This window comes from Lissotriton vulgaris, chromosome 1_1, assembly GCF_964263255.1.
Source record: "Lissotriton vulgaris chromosome 1_1, aLisVul1.2, whole genome shotgun sequence".
NCBI lineage: Eukaryota > Metazoa > Chordata > Amphibia > Caudata > Salamandridae > Lissotriton > Lissotriton vulgaris.
This window is the reverse complement of record NC_141685.1, coordinates 1,667,305,587-1,667,321,411: the sequence shown is the minus strand read 5'-3', so window position 1 is coordinate 1,667,321,411 and position 15,825 is coordinate 1,667,305,587. Positions and strand designations below refer to the sequence as shown.

The following is a 15,825-nucleotide window of genomic DNA, read 5'->3' as shown; positions in this document are numbered from 1 at the left end:
AATTTGAAGGTAGGGTATTTTGAGGTGTGTAAGGAGGGTGCGTGCTATTCCCAGAAGGAAAACGACCCTAGTTTCCCATGTCAGGACAACAAAGAAACTGTGGGAGAACCCACAGTTGAGGGAATGCACAGCCAAAAGACAAAATGTCTAAATCACAATTTTTTAAATGACAGTATACTATTCATGAGAAACGCTCAAAGGCAATAATTTCATCATTTCATCTACAGTTTTTACTGTTATAACATTGTGCAAATCACATATATTCAAGCATTGTTGACATATACGAAAAAACAATATAGACTGTCCCTGTCTGTTTGCAGAAAAAAATTAAACAAACACTAGATTCAAATTATCTCCATTCGATTCCAATAACATGTCATTCTTAGTTTCAGAAGTCCCAATGCGTTTCGGGTTATAGAAAACCCTTCGTCAGGGGAATGAGTTTAGTGAATGTAGAAATCTTCACATTCAATGTCGCCACTGAAATCAAAACACAACAACATGCAGTAAGATTACTGCTAAACTGATAGGATTTGCACCCCAGAATGAGCATTGAAAAGAAAAGTGTAAGCTAGTATCCAGATAGTAAATGTCTACCAATTACTTGTGCTCTAAAAAATAAATAAAGAGTGGAAAGGTAAAGAACCTAAACCAGTAGAGTAAGGTAGTTGTGCCTGGTCTGTACCTTCCAATATGCACTAGCCGTGACAGGCAGTCAGAAACTGAGTCCAACTGAAATATAGGCAATATCTGCAGTGAAATAGAAAAACAATGCTAAGAAATGAGCATTGTTCAGTGTGTGGGTCCTAAGCGGAAAAAATTTAATATAGAAAAGCTTACCAGAAAAAATACCGGGAGGAGATTAGGTAAATGCTGCTCCAGATCATACGGCAGCTGCCCAATAGGGGAAACGGAGACGTTTCTCTGTTTTTTCAAAAAACTGAGCTCGAGGCTACAAAATAGAGACGGACGCGAGATTAATCACTCCGTATCATAGACGTTAACTGCAGACTAAAGTCTAAAAGAGGGTAAGAAGCACGTACCCGAAAAGTGCTGCATCCTCGATATGCTCGCTTCGTGGACCGTGGAATCCCTGAGTAATGCCCAGAATGCTTAGCGCGAAGGGGGAATGTCCTATCGCTATGACGTGAGGACGTCTAAGTGTGGTCGAAAATGACCCTAATGTGAAAAACGATGTCGAAAACGGACTAGGCAGTAGTTAGAGAAAAGAAAAGGGGACCCATATAATTAGTGAATAAGAATTAAAGCTGAAGCAAAAATAGCCAACGAGAAAAAAAGAAATAAGTGAAAAATGAGAATGTAAAATACAGAGGTCTGAGGAATAAACGTGTCTGCGTAAAAATTACGAAAAAGAAAGACCAAGCTAGAAAAATATGGAAGTAGATTAAACAGCTGAAATGGGTGCAAATCCTGTACAATGTTGAACTATACACAAAAGCTTATAAAAAACATAACCTCTCATAGTGGTCGTTGAGCCCATTTGGGGCCAACGTTCTCAATGTTTTTATCCAATGTGTTTCCCTTCGAGCCAGTGTGATGTTAATGTCTGTGCCCGAAACCTTTTTGACTCTTTCTAAGATTGTGAACCGTATTTGTGGTATAGTGTCCCGCCTTATCCCAGTGTGTTGCCAATGGGGATGTAGTATTTTTGTTCCTAATACGGCTCTTGTGCTCTATGATGCGTGTCTTAATCTTTCTGCTGGTTCTACCTACATACACAAGGCCACATGGGCATTTGATTGCATATATCACTTCTTCAGTGTTGCAATTAGATGTGTGGTGGAGTTTCAGTTTTTTGCCCGTTTGTGGGTGCATGAAAATGTCTCCTTGAATTACATTGCTGCATTGGCCGCAGTTGTAACATTTTGTCATTCACTTGAATCCTCCTGCGGGTTTATCTTCTTGCGATTTCAAAATTTCCCGAAGATTCTTTGCTCTTTGGTGGGCGAATAATGGAGGATCTAAAAAAAATACCTCGGAAATCCGGTTCGTTTTCAATGATCTCCCATCTTTTTTTGATGATGGTTTTGATAAGGGAAGCTTGAGTGGAGTGTTTCAGTACAAATACTTCTCTGCGCGATGATGTTTTCACCGAGGTATTTTTTGTTGCCAATGCAGCAATGTAATTCAAGGAGACATTTTCATGCACCCACAAACGGGCAAAAAACTGAAACTCCACCACACATCTAATTGCAACACTGAAGAAGTGATATATGCAATCAAATGCCCATGTGGCCTTGTGTATGTAGGTAGAACCAGCAGAAAGATTAAGACACGCATCATAGAGCACAAGAGACGTATTAGGAACAAAAATACTACATCCCCATTGGCAACACACTGGGATAAGGCGGGACACACTATACCACAAATACGGTTCACAATCTTAGAAAGAGTCAAAAAGGTTTCGGGCACAGACATTAACATCACACTGGCTCGAAGGGAAACACATTGGATCAAAACATTGATAACGTTGGCCCCAAATGGGCTCAACGACCACTATGAGATGGTATGTTTTTTATAAGCTTTTGTGTATAGTTCAACATTGTACAGGATTTGCACCCATTTCAGCTGTTTAATCTACTTCCATATTTTTCTAGCTTGGTCTTTCTTTTTCGTAATTTTTACGCAGACACGTTTATTCCTCAGACCTCTGTATTTTACATTCTCATTTTTCACTTATTTCTTTTTTTCTCGTTGGCTATTTTTGCTTCAGCTTTAATTCTTATTCACTAATTATATGGGTCCCCTTTTCTTTTCTCTAACTACTGCCTAGTCCGTTTTCGACATCGTTTTTCACATTAGGGTCATTTTCGACCACACTTAGACGTCCTCACGTCATAGCGATAGGACATTCCCCCTTCGCGCTAAGCATTCTGGGCATTACTCAGGGATTCCACGGTCCACGAAGCGAGCATATCGAGGATGCAGCACTTTTCGGGTACGTGCTTCTTACCCTCTTTTAGACTTTAGTCTGCAGTTAACGTCTATGATACGGAGTGATTAATCTCGCGTCCGTCTCTATTTTGTAGCCTCGAGCTCCGTTTTTTGAAAAAACAGAGAAACGTCTCCGTTTCCCCTATTGGGCAGCTGCCGTATGATCTGGAGCAGCGTTTACCTAATCTCCTCCCGGTATTTTTTCTGGTAAGCTTTTCTATATTAAATTTTTTCCGCTTAGGACCCACACACTGAACAATGCTCATTTCTTAGCATTGTTTTTCTATTTCACTGCAGATATTGCCTATATTTCAGTTGGACTCAGTTTCTGACTGCCTGTCACGGCTAGTGCATATTGGAAGGTACAGACCAGGCACAACTACCTTACTCTACTGGTTTAGGTTCTTTACCTTTCCACTCTTTATTTATTTTTTAGAGCACAAGTAATTGGTAGACATTTACTATCTGGATACTAGCTTACACTTTTCTTTTCAATGCTCATTCTGGGGTGCAAATCCTATCAGTTTAGCAGTAATCTTACTGCATGTTGTTGTGTTTTGATTTCAGTGGCGACATTGAATGTGAAGATTTCTACATTCACTAAACTCATTCCCCTGACGAAGGGTTTTCTATAACCCGAAACGCATTGGGACTTCTGAAACTAAGAATGACATGTTATTGGAATCGAATGGAGATAATTTGAATCTAGTGTTTGTTTAATTTTTTTCTGCAAACAGACAGGGACAGTCTATATTGTTTTTTCGTATATGTCAACAATGCTTGAATATATGTGATTTGCACAATGTTATAACAGTAAAAACTGTAGATGAAATGATGAAATTATTGCCTTTGAGCGTTTCTCATGAATAGTATACTGTCATTTAAAAAATTGTGATTTAGACATTTTGTCTTTTGGCTGTGCATTCCCTCAACTGTGGGTTCTCCCACAGTTTCTTTGTTGTCCTATCAAAGAGCATTGCATGTTGTAATGGTGAATGTAAATACTCCCACTAGTATCCAAAACCAGGATCTCCCAACAGCGATCTCTATAATTGATGATGCAGGATATTGTGCTCCAGGAGGAACGCACTAAACCTGTGCAGAACTGGTCCTCTGTCGTAGTTTAGTTATACAACAGATGAGGCAGTACTGGAAGGCTGAGTTTAAATGTCACCTGTTTGTGCATCATGTGGTGTAAGATTTTTATTATCAAATTGGCCTACTAATAGGGAATTTTTATTCTGAGCTGATTGACGCAACGTTTGTGTACAGTCGTTGGAGGTAGTTACAGCAGTGACTAGATGTGTATGGCACAGTGGACTGTTTGAAATTCTGAGCAGGCTAACTTAAAAGGCAATTCTTATATTATCTTAGATTAATACGTAGCCAGCCTTGGATTCCTTAAGGAGGACTTTAAAGACTTGTTAAGCATTTCAGTGCATAGTGAGACTAAGAATATCCCTCCAAATCTGTCAAGAGTCTGGAGTTCTTGAAAAAGCATACATTGATGCACCAGTTGTTGGTCTGTCTCAGACTTCAAATCACTTACACTGTCCCTGTTATGGGAACCTGGGCTTTCAATTGAAGTCAGGTATACAGTTGGTGGTCAGCAATAGGCAAAAAAGCGCTCTAAGGTCTATCACAAGTAACAATCAGTTATGGCAGGTAATCTGGCACGGTGCATAAGGTAGGAAAAAACCGACAAATCCCCATGGGTGTGGCCAGCAGACCGCTTAAAAAAAAATAAAAAATATATATATATATATATATATACACACAAATCCTCTGCATACGTTTAAAACTAAATACATAGTTTCGAAAAATATCACTATGATTCTTGTCCTTGTATTTTCAGATGTCATTAATTCAAGATCTTAAGCCTTCTTAGCCACACACGTTTTGTCGCTTTTACAGGGGATTATCCCGCGACTTCTTCACGGCTGAGGTCAATTTCAAGTAGTCTCTTAGTTCCGGTGATAATTCCAGCCCGGAAGGGGTTCCTATAATTTCTGCACCTGGAGAGGTGGACATTTAGTCTTGTGTGAGGAGTGTGGCTCACTGATTAGAGCGGCAGACCCTGATGCTGAGGTCTGGCCCGGGACCAGGGTTCAATTCCCGACGCGGCAGGGTCCTGAGCCCAAAATGTCCACGGACTCGATAATTCTCGCCTCGGTGCCTATTCTAATCATGGGGTCCCACGCAACTCTGGGCAATAGCTTGCTTAATCTCCACTACGGCGGCCCACCTGCTGCGGGATGCCTGGCTTTCACCTTGGGGATGCCCAGTAGGGGTTATCTCACAGGGAAAAAGTCAGGACTGGTTCCCAAGGCAAGCGCCTTGATGCCTTCGGGTGATACCTGGGCTATATAAGTCGCAATACGTGTCCGAATATCTCTTAATGTGCTTCCAGCAGACTGCTGATTTGCACGGCGAACACGCCACGGCCTGCAGATCCAAGGGGTTCCACCTAATACTGTTGGATGTTCTTCTAAAAAAGACTCCCTTAGACTTTGAAGCACATTAAGATATTCAGACACGAGACTAAATAGTCTGCCTCTCCAGACGCAGAAATTATAGGAACTTCTTTCGGGTTGGAATTATCACCAGAACTAAGACTACTTGAAGACATCTGAAAATACAAAGACAAGCATCATTGTGATATCTTATGAACCTTTATGTATTTACTTTTAAACGTGTGCAGAATATTTGTATATATTTCAATTTAAGTCATCGGTTGCCCTATTACCCGCTGGTGCAATAATTTAATGCTCCTATTGTTTTGCTCTTTCGCTTATCTAATGTATTGAAAATGCCAAAGTTGGTAAAGGATGTGTTTCTTGTAGTGCTTCCAGACTAAGGAGCCTCTTTGTGTTGGGATGATGCTGCAGTTACTGAATTCCACAGTGTAAACTGTCCTTTTAATCTGGAATCCTTCCACTGAAATACTTCCTTTACTCCTGGGTGCTGAGAAGGCATTCCTCATGGCATAGATGTGAGTGGCAGTGATGGAAGAGAATGGTTAGCAAGATCACTGGACAACTGCATTCACTGTAAAGACCTATAACCAACCTGTAGGTCACAGAATTGAATCAAGCAAGACTGGCTCAGACTTACTTTTACTCATCTAAGGCAGATACAAGTGCCATAGCATTGGAAAAGCTGTTAATTTTCTAGTTTCTAATTCAAATAATCTTAGTTAAGTTGGGCCATTTTTGTTGAAGGAAATGGCCATCTTTTGTGAGATCTTCCCTTTGGTTCCATTCAGATGTCCCATTTTTCATCTCTATGCAAGTTTCCAGTTATGTAGCAGGCCTATTCTTCTAATGTTCATATTTACATCTGTCACCAACCATACAAGAATTTTGAGGCCTTTAAACTTTACCTCAAGTAGGTGAAGGATTAGATTCATGGGAGCTTCCTCCATTGTAACTGTTATGAAACTTTAGACTATTTCCCTTGGCTTCAAATGAAGCCCTAATCCGCAAAATGCATTGGCCTGGTCTCTTTTTATCTTCTGCAAATTCATCTTTCATATACTAATTACCCATGGAAAATGCCTACATATGTTGCACGCCATGACTCTGTTATAGAGAAAAGGACCCGACCCTCGTACCTTAGAGAGAGCGGGTGACCTTGGCCTTTGGTACTCAAGACTGATGTATTCTGTATCATTGCATACATACAAATATTAGTTTCTCATGGGTGCTTATAACCACAGATTCCTCACCTTAGAATATAGCCCAAGTGCCAGATTAGATCATAAGAATATTGTTGCACTGCTTCTGCATGGTGACTGGCGGCTCCCATACTTATCAGGAAGCGACAGAACGGAGCAGCACATAAGCTTCAACAAAATGCGCTGAGGTCCGTTCTTTTCGTTCCATGCCATCGGAAGAGAATCCAGAGCTCTGCACCCAGGTTGGCTGTCTTCTGAATACTCCTAAAGAAGTTGAACAGTGTGCTAGGAAACTGTGCCCTACTCAAACAACTGGATTTAAGCCATGCTGCAACTGTAGGAAGCAGATGTTTGTCACAGAACAGCATGACATGTGCCTTTGGCGTCGTGATAAAAACACTCTAATTCAGTTTGAAACCAGACCTGAAGTTATAAGTTGGCAAACAAAAAAAGTAGTTACATAGTCATGCAAGGCTTTCTTCCTATCCAAGTCGCAGTCCTGAGGCGTTTCAGTGACTGCTCCACTTCTTGCTCAAGATCTTCAGGTAAGTCCGGATACAAGCATAAGAAAGCAAGTGGGATTTAACCCCATCTTGACACTGTCTCCAAGCAGGGGCATAACACCAGCCCCCGCAGTGCGGGTGGGGGGGGCGGGGCAGCTCCAGAAGCCCCCTCTCAGCACAGCACTTCGGCCGGAGAGCTCCTGATTGAGTGAAGAGGGAGCCTCTCCATGTACCTTGCAGGGGGGCCCGCCCTCAACTTTCATTATGCCACTGCTCCAAAGAGAATGTGCAAGGCCATCACGTTTTAAGTGTTACTCCCTTCAGGTCAACAGCCATGGAACTGCTTCCTCAGTTTGTCCTGACGCACCAGAGTTCCCAGCGCTGTTGTCGACCCAGAGCAGATGAAGGACTTCAAAGAGGACAGGCTGCAAATCTTGTGTGTGTCTCTGGCTACCTGTTGTGAGCCTTTGGGCCCTATGAAACTGCAGGGGCTCACAGTTCGGTTACAGACTGAAGTCCTCACCTGGAATCCCCTGTTTCTATGGGACCCGTTATGGGGGGTCATACCAACTCTGTTAGACTTACAATCAAGCCCAGAGTTCCCCACCACCCCGACGCTGGTACAATCTCCAACGCCAATTGAGAATCTGGTTCTGGGTCCAACATGTGCGTCAGCACCAAAGTCTGTGCAAGCTTGACCGATGTTGAGCTACAAAATTACAGAAGTGCAACCAGTTGTCACACAGCCTGACTCCAATTCATTGCCTCTACTGGGTTACAACTTCCAGCAGAGACTCCCTTTTCCTTTTGATTCTGACGCTGATTTGATGCCATAGCAGGGTGCACATCAAGCTGCTAATGATGATGGTGAGGTGGGATGGATTGCTTTCCCCTCATTATACTGATGATACCTTTTGCCTTGATTTTCAAAACGCCAGCAAGCTTGGTAGCTCTCTGGAGATAGCACTTAACTCACCTCCTGGACCACCAACAGAAGAAAGTGCCTCATTTACAGGAGTGGTTTTGAGGGCAGTTGAATTACTGGAGTTACAGCTGCTGTTCTGTGAGTCTAAGGCAAATGTTTTGAAACCTGGGCTAGCAATGTCTGATCCCTTGCGTACATTTAATGACTCCCTCACAGACAGTTTGGTTGCTACCTGGTCGAAACCATGTTCCTGCCCACCTGTTATTTGCCAAGTGGTCAGGAGACCTAGACTGGCACCTGGTAACCTAGATGTGTGCACCAAGCACTGTACTCTGGAGAGTTTCATTGTACAGGTTTTGACCAGTAAGAGGAATCAAGAAAAATTGGTGCAGTTGTCAAACATATTTTTTCTTCTACCAGCATTACACTGTGTCTGGGAATGCAGTCTGTCTGTCTAGGCTGTTATACACATGTCCTTTTGAACATAGCCAGCAATATATCGCCAGCAGTCCTGGAGGGCCTTGCAGCTTCTTCTGCTCATACTATCCATGACAGGCAGAAGTCAACCAAGTAAATAGTCAGAGCAGGCTTGGATATCATGGACTGCATTGGCAGTATAGTATTGGTGTTGCGACAGCTCCCTCCTCCCCTTGCCCCCCCCCCTAATTCTGAACATATGGGGGCTGTTGAGGGGGCTGGCATATAAACATCAACGGTCTTCCCAGTGGGTGATGCTGCATACAGCTTGGTCCTTTCAGGACTGCAGACGCAGAACCGGCAGTGCACAGGCCAGCAGGGTCACCAGCCTCAACTCAGTGTCTCATTCTCAACTGGTGGGGGTAGGTTTCAACACTTCCTCCCAGGTTAGCTATCTATCACATCCTACAGAAGTCTTGTAGATTGCTCAGAAGGGCTGTGCCCTACCTTTCCTCTCCTCCACCAGTATTCATCCTTCACCAAAATGAATTTTGGAGCAGAATTTATTGATCCTGCAGTAAGATTTACGCCTGTTTCTCCCTAAGGGTGTCATAGACCGGATTGGGGAAAAACTGTTGTCACCCCATATATTTCTTCATTCTGAAAAAGGACCGGGCCCTCAGGCCTATCTTGGGCCCCTAATCGCTAAGCACCATCCTACAGAAGGACAAATTCAAAATGCTCGCATTGGCTCAGATCCTTTCTGGCCTGGATTTAGGAGTGTGAATAGGGTCTTGGACCTGCAAGATGCGTATTCTCATATTCCCAACCGGAAGTCACACCTGCGATTCAAGGGGAGCTAGAAGAATTTACAGATTGCCATGCTCTCCTTGGGCCTCACCAGGGTGCCTTGCGTGTTCACAAAATTGATGGTGACTGATGCCCATCGTCTGAGGTAGGAGTTCTTGTATTATCATACATATACGACTGGCTTCTGAAGATGGGCTTGCCAACCACCTTCAGGCGAGAGCAGAACTCTTAACAACATTTTAGTTTACCATAAATGACAATCACACCTGATCCATCACAGAGGCTTCCATTCATTGGCGTGAACCTGGACACTGACGTTCAAGGCTTTTCCTCCACTGTGACGAGTCTGGGGTAATCGGGCAGTGATCTTTGTATTTCAGGCTCAATCCTGGATCCCAGTGAGGGTGGCTCTGAGGTTTCTTGGCCTTTTTAACCTGAATCCTCCTGGTCAACTATGCCAGGTAGCTCAAGAGAACCCTGCAGTGGAACCTAAAGTACCAGAAGGCCTAAGCATCAGGACTGCTTTTCTAATACTATCCAGGTCACTGAGGAGATGACACAAGATTTCGAGCGGTTGCTGACTGGCCATAATCTGTCTGCAGCAAGCTACTCTCCTTCCAAGAGCCAATAGTGATAGTGGACGCATCACTAGGGGCTGGTTCAAGCTGTCAGACAATAACACCACCATCTGATATTGCAACAGACAAGGTGGAGTGGGGTCCTGGAGGTGGCTGGAGCATCACAATACGTCACCAACCATCTGGCATCTGAATCAAAAGTTACATCTACATTCCAAGGTGGCGCTGGGCATCTTAGCCCACTGGGGAGAGCCTTGGCTAGATATTTTTGCCATAGTTGAAGGTGCAGTGTCAACAATTTTGTGCATTGGAATAGCGTGAGAGCACTTGCTGAGAGATCCATTCTGACTGAATTGGAACAAGATACTTATGTATGCCATCCTGCATAAAACCTTATGAGTCCTTTCTGCTGCCTACATTTTCTGTAGCTACGGATCTTGTCCAGAACGTCTGTTTTGATGCAATTTATTCAAGGTTTTACACTCCCTTTTCCTCCCAATCTATTTATGATACCCCAGTGGGACCTTACCCTGGTCTTCCTCCAAGTGGTACCTTAACTTGGCATTCCTTTAGTGTATGCATCTGCTAAGCACTGGCCAAGAAGCAACCCCTGTAAGATCTGAGGGGCCATTCCACCAGGGTGAAAGCAATACCACGTCATTGGTGCGAGGGGAGCCTGTCTTTCAAATCTGTTAGCCTATTACAGGGCCATTGGTGCATATGTTCTCAAAGCACTACTGTCTCTACAGCCAGGTCCGGCAAGAAGGACACTTAACAGGCCTTTTGCCTTGGAGTTACTGCTTTGTATATATTCTAAGATGAAGGATCTGCAGTTATAGTATGTATCAGAAGAACATGTTACTTAACTTTGGTAATCATCTCTACGTAGCATGTGTTGGTTGCAGATACTCATGCTATTCACACTCCTGCCATCCAGTGTTGAACATGGACTCTGCAAGTTGTTTTTCTTGTGAAAGTCTTTATGGTCGACATCGTGCATCGTATCTCCTCCTCTTCAAGGTATTGCACTTGTTCAACAGCTCGTTTGTTAGATTGTTTTTATTCCACCATCTGGTTCAGACTGGCTACGTCTAAGCTCTAGAGTTTCGACATCCAGGCGGCCTTGGATGAATAATGGATCCAGCAGATCAACAACAGAGAACAATGTCTGATAGACATTGAAACCGTGTAATGATTGATGGAAAGCACCAAACCTTCACATCTTCGCCATCCACACCCGTCAAATGCTCATATCTGGTTAACGGAGTAAAAAAAGGAAAGTTTATTTAGACCGTGCCATGGGTGCAGGGCAAAATACACCTATTCAAACATACACAATGTCTGTAACCTGTGCTTATCACCAGAACACAAAGAACAGGACTGCGAAGTGTGCAACCTATTCAAGAACAAGAAAAAACTGCGAAGCAGACTGGATCGGCGCCTAGCACATAATATGCAGATGGCAGAGTTCTCATTTGAAGGATCACACAGCGAGGGTGAGATCTATGCTGAAATACCAACTGGAGGGGGGTATGTCATCGTCAGTCCCCACTACACTGCGTCTGACGAATCCAGTGGGGTGAAGAGACAGAAGTGCAGGCCAAGGAGGCAATGCAGGACACTCCAGTACCTGGGTCGGGCCTGAGAAAAAATATGTTTCCAAGGGCCGTGAGTACTCTTGACCCACCCTGAATAAATAAAATACTATATAAACCTCCCCTGCACGCCATGATGTGCCACAGTCCTCGGACTCTGGTCGACACTGCAAGTGGGCCTCGGAGCCGAGAACGGATGAGAAGGTTTGATCTTGATAGGGTAACAAGCCAAAACCTGGGGATGGAGCCAACACCACATCTGTACCAAAACAGCCACATGCATCGATGTCAAAGAAAGCAAACCTGGTCTTGCCTCCGGAAAAGCAATTTAATCCAAAGAAATGCTAGACGTTGAGCCACTCTGAATCGAGACTTTCATCGACACTGACAAAAGAAATGGAACAAGGTCCATCTTCGATGGAAAAAAAACCCAGGTTCTGACCATAACAAAGAAAAAGGTGCCTTCCTAGCCCACACCAACTTGGCCAGAGAAGCGGGGAAAATTTGCTTAAACTAGGGCAACAGGAAGAAAGCTACATTTTTTGAAGGTCTCCATAAGTACGTGCAAAAAAAGGCACCATAAGCACGCATCCAGAAGACATGCAAAAAATGTGGTTTTCTCACAGCCAGAATCTGAGTGGCTACTGAACATAGTGCTACAAGCCCTATGACATTGTCACCCACAATCCCCCTTTTCAATGTCATCCTCACCTACATAGAAGGAGGAGGTTGTGGAAAGCCCTCGGTTTCAAGACTGACTTGGCCCCTTAACAGTCATTTGTTTATACTGTGACGTTGCACTGTTCTGGTTTTTAATAGAAAGAGGATTACAGATATTAAAGTTTTCTTATTGTAATTCCTCTATTCTTTTTAATATCACTTCCTTACACTTTCACATTCTGCACTGCACATTTTTCCATTTAGTGATCCCACACATGGTCGACATGTGATTGTGGGTCTGACCCCAGTCCTACCAGACGGCACTGGAAGCAGTCTCTTATGATCTAGAGACGTTCCAGCCCTGTACTGTGGATGGCCAGATGATAAAATTAGATCACTAACAAGAATTCTGATGGTAATCCATTTTCTGGATCTTGGGTCTCACCTACCGTTGCTAGTGGTCTTTTGCGTTGGTATGTATACAACTAAAATGGACTGTTATACTATCTTTTCTAGTACTATATAGACAGAATTGATGAATATAGTCCTCAGAGAGCATAAATTTGTTGTGACTCTAGACCCCCGGGTTCTTTTGTATTTCATTTATGTGCAAGGGGACTTTAACCTGGGCAGGTCTTTAAACTCCCTTAGACCCTCCAACCCCTGTCTTTGTTTTCAAACCGTCCACAGCCCAGACCCATGGGAAGACTATGATGTAGTGGCATAGTCCCAAGTGGCAACTAGGGCTTCAAGACTCACTACTGTTTTTAGACTTTTTTTACATTAAACATTAATTTTATTGAAATTAATCATCAATTAAATCAATCATCGATTATTTACCATCCAAAATAAACAATATTCTGTAAACATCAACAGTTCACATAACAACTTTGTTGTACAATGAATTGAAAAACCCAATCCATTTCGGGAAACTGGGTCCCTTCATCAGGGGTATTCTGTGAAAAAACAATGAAAAAGAAAACAATTTCAATTGCTGCGCACTGAGATCAGCATTAGAATTTAACTTTTCTCTATTACTGAAAAGCGTATCGTGCAACCATCACCAATAGTGCAAGAAAAGTGTGTTATTATGATAAAATTCCACTTACTCTTTGCCACAAGTCAATACTGGTTCCTAGGGGGAAAAGAAAACCGAGAAACTGTGTCATCGGTGCTGCTAAATAATGTGTTCCGATCTTTGTCAGAAATGGCGAGTTGGACTCACACATGCCTACAGGACAAATGTGTATCAGAGTGAGTTTTCACGATGTGGATGAAGGGTCTGGTGGAAAATCTCAACTGATGCGAAGGTGTGTGGGACTCGTAAAGAGAAAAACCTCAAATTAAGTGGACCTTCTATGACTATTGACAAACTCACAGACTTCGAGGCAGTCACCCGAGCTCACCTATGTTTCTTATAACCAATCCTGTCTAGGAACTCCCCAGAATGCGCGTCTAGACCATGGGGCTGAAATATGAAATAACAATGTCAGCGCGATTGTCATTGAATAAAAATTAAAGCATGATGAAACATTCAAGTTTAAACTTACCTCGCAAATGTGACGATCCCACTTTGCTTAACAAAACTGGAGCAACCAAAATCTTTGGGGTGCAACCGTGAAGCTAGAACATCAGAAATCTGAATATTAGTGTAATCTCTAATCAGCTTTGAGACTCATCGCTGAATTTAGCATGATATAACATAGAAGTGTCACTAACCTCACAAGTACTGCCACCACGCCGCACTTGTGGGAACTTGGAATGCCGAAAAAAACACTCTGCCTACTCCCTCGGGTAAAACCTAAAAGAAAACACCATGTTAAACCGCCCGCGCTTAAATCAAAAATAATACATGCTGCTCGAGAAAACCTGCCCACGTGAAATGCTCACCGGTAAACTGCTAGTACAACTGCTGTCGACCTTGATGCTCTTACTGAGATCATCAACCCGCTAGTGAAAACGCAGAATCCGATTCCATAAAAGCCACACTCTCTGTGGCCCGTCAAAGCATGATGAAGTAAAGGTCAAAAGGTATCAAAACTAAAGAAAGGCTTTCGGTCTGCGATTAATGAATATAAACGACGGACCAGGCGCAGACCTACAGCCACCAATTCCTACAAAAACCTATCCACCTGATGGCACCTCATCATATCAAATCATAGTGTCATACTGAGGGCTGCGGAATACCATACACTCCCATGACCACTGAACAAGAGACTGATTTCTTGTTCAGTGAAGTCCAGGGTGCTTACACCAAGAATTGAAGGTAAATATAGGACTTCACCATCAGACCCAATATATTAGGTGGTCACCATACAGCGGACTCCCTAGTAGTCACAACAGCATGGAAGAGAACAGCATCACAAGGCACAGGGGAAGCTCCACCTCCTGACCAGAAGAGTAATTAATGCAGCGTGTAAAAGGGTGGATACAGAACACGCACACCATTGGTGAATCGCAAATCAGTCTGCCTACAGTCTCGCTACAACAGGCTACCTGGGACAGATGCAAGACTTATTACAACACCTGCTAGAACAATATGAAAAAAGGCAGAAGATTTGGTTGCTGAAGGTAAACAGATTTCCAATGCAAGCATAAGGTGTACGCTGGATAGCGGTGACAAGAGACATTAATTCCACTATTATGCTTTGTAGGCAAGCATGGTTACGCATATCAGCCTTTAAGCCAGAAGTGCAACAAAACATTCTTAACCTTTCATTTGATAGGGACCATCTCTTCATCCAAGAAGTAAACACACAATTAGAAAAGAGAAAAAAAGAGACAAACTGTGAAATCAGTGGGGGCTTTGCAGTCTACTTCTCCAAATCAAGAGCTCTTTTGGCGCTACCAAGGCAGAGGGGGCCCTCAAAGATTACATCCCTGGAGATACCAAGCTATTTATGCCAAAAATACCCCATACTGTCAAGAATCCGCTCCACAGGATCCGGTTGTTGCTATAAGGGGTCCACCTCCAACTGTTACCAACTCCCTTGTTTATTAGACAGGGAATTCGAACCAGTAGGCGAGGGGAAAAAACCAGGGGAAGGGAAAGGGTCTGCTGGGAAGTAAGGCTCTGGAAGACACAAACATATAAACAATATTAAACAAGGCATGTGCAATAGCTACTCTCATAAATTCTCGCTAAATGATGGGTAATGTCTTTGTAAGCAACCACACACCTTCAACTTCAGAACCAGTAGCACCACAGTAGACCACCATGAAGTGACAGAACACTTCAAAACATAAAGCATCAAGATCTCCGTCTTTGAACATACAGTAAACCGAAGTGAAAGGAATCCACCTCTTCCCCTGCAGAAAGCAAATAATAATGGAAGGTTCTCTGTAACTGCAGTTAATTGACACTGCCGACCTTCGTAATCCTTTGCCAGACAACAACCATGTGCCTTAACCCAAACACACGGAGGAAGCGTAGAGTAAAACCCACAGAACCCCAATGTAGTGAAAGGCAATCCAAAAGTAAAGAAGAATCCCAGCTACGGTAACGCGTGGCAACCACACACTGCGTTCCGAGCTATTAACAAAAGAAGTCAGTCTCACAGAAGTATGTAGCCGACACCACTTTACTCTGTGAGCTTCTTGACCTCCACCAGGAGGTCAAAGTACGGTAGCGTGTGGCCCGTCGACCCACCGCGCTCCGCAACCCTACTAAACACTCAGGAGGTCGGATGTACCTCCACAGGAGCAA

General features: G+C 43.3%; 1 protein-coding gene across 2 annotated transcripts in view; it reads left to right on the top strand.

Moving 5' to 3' along the window:
• LOC147751019 (uncharacterized) overlaps positions 1-15,825 on the top strand; it is a 355,587-nt gene that overhangs the window by 208,743 nt on the left and 131,019 nt on the right. The window lies entirely within an intron of this gene.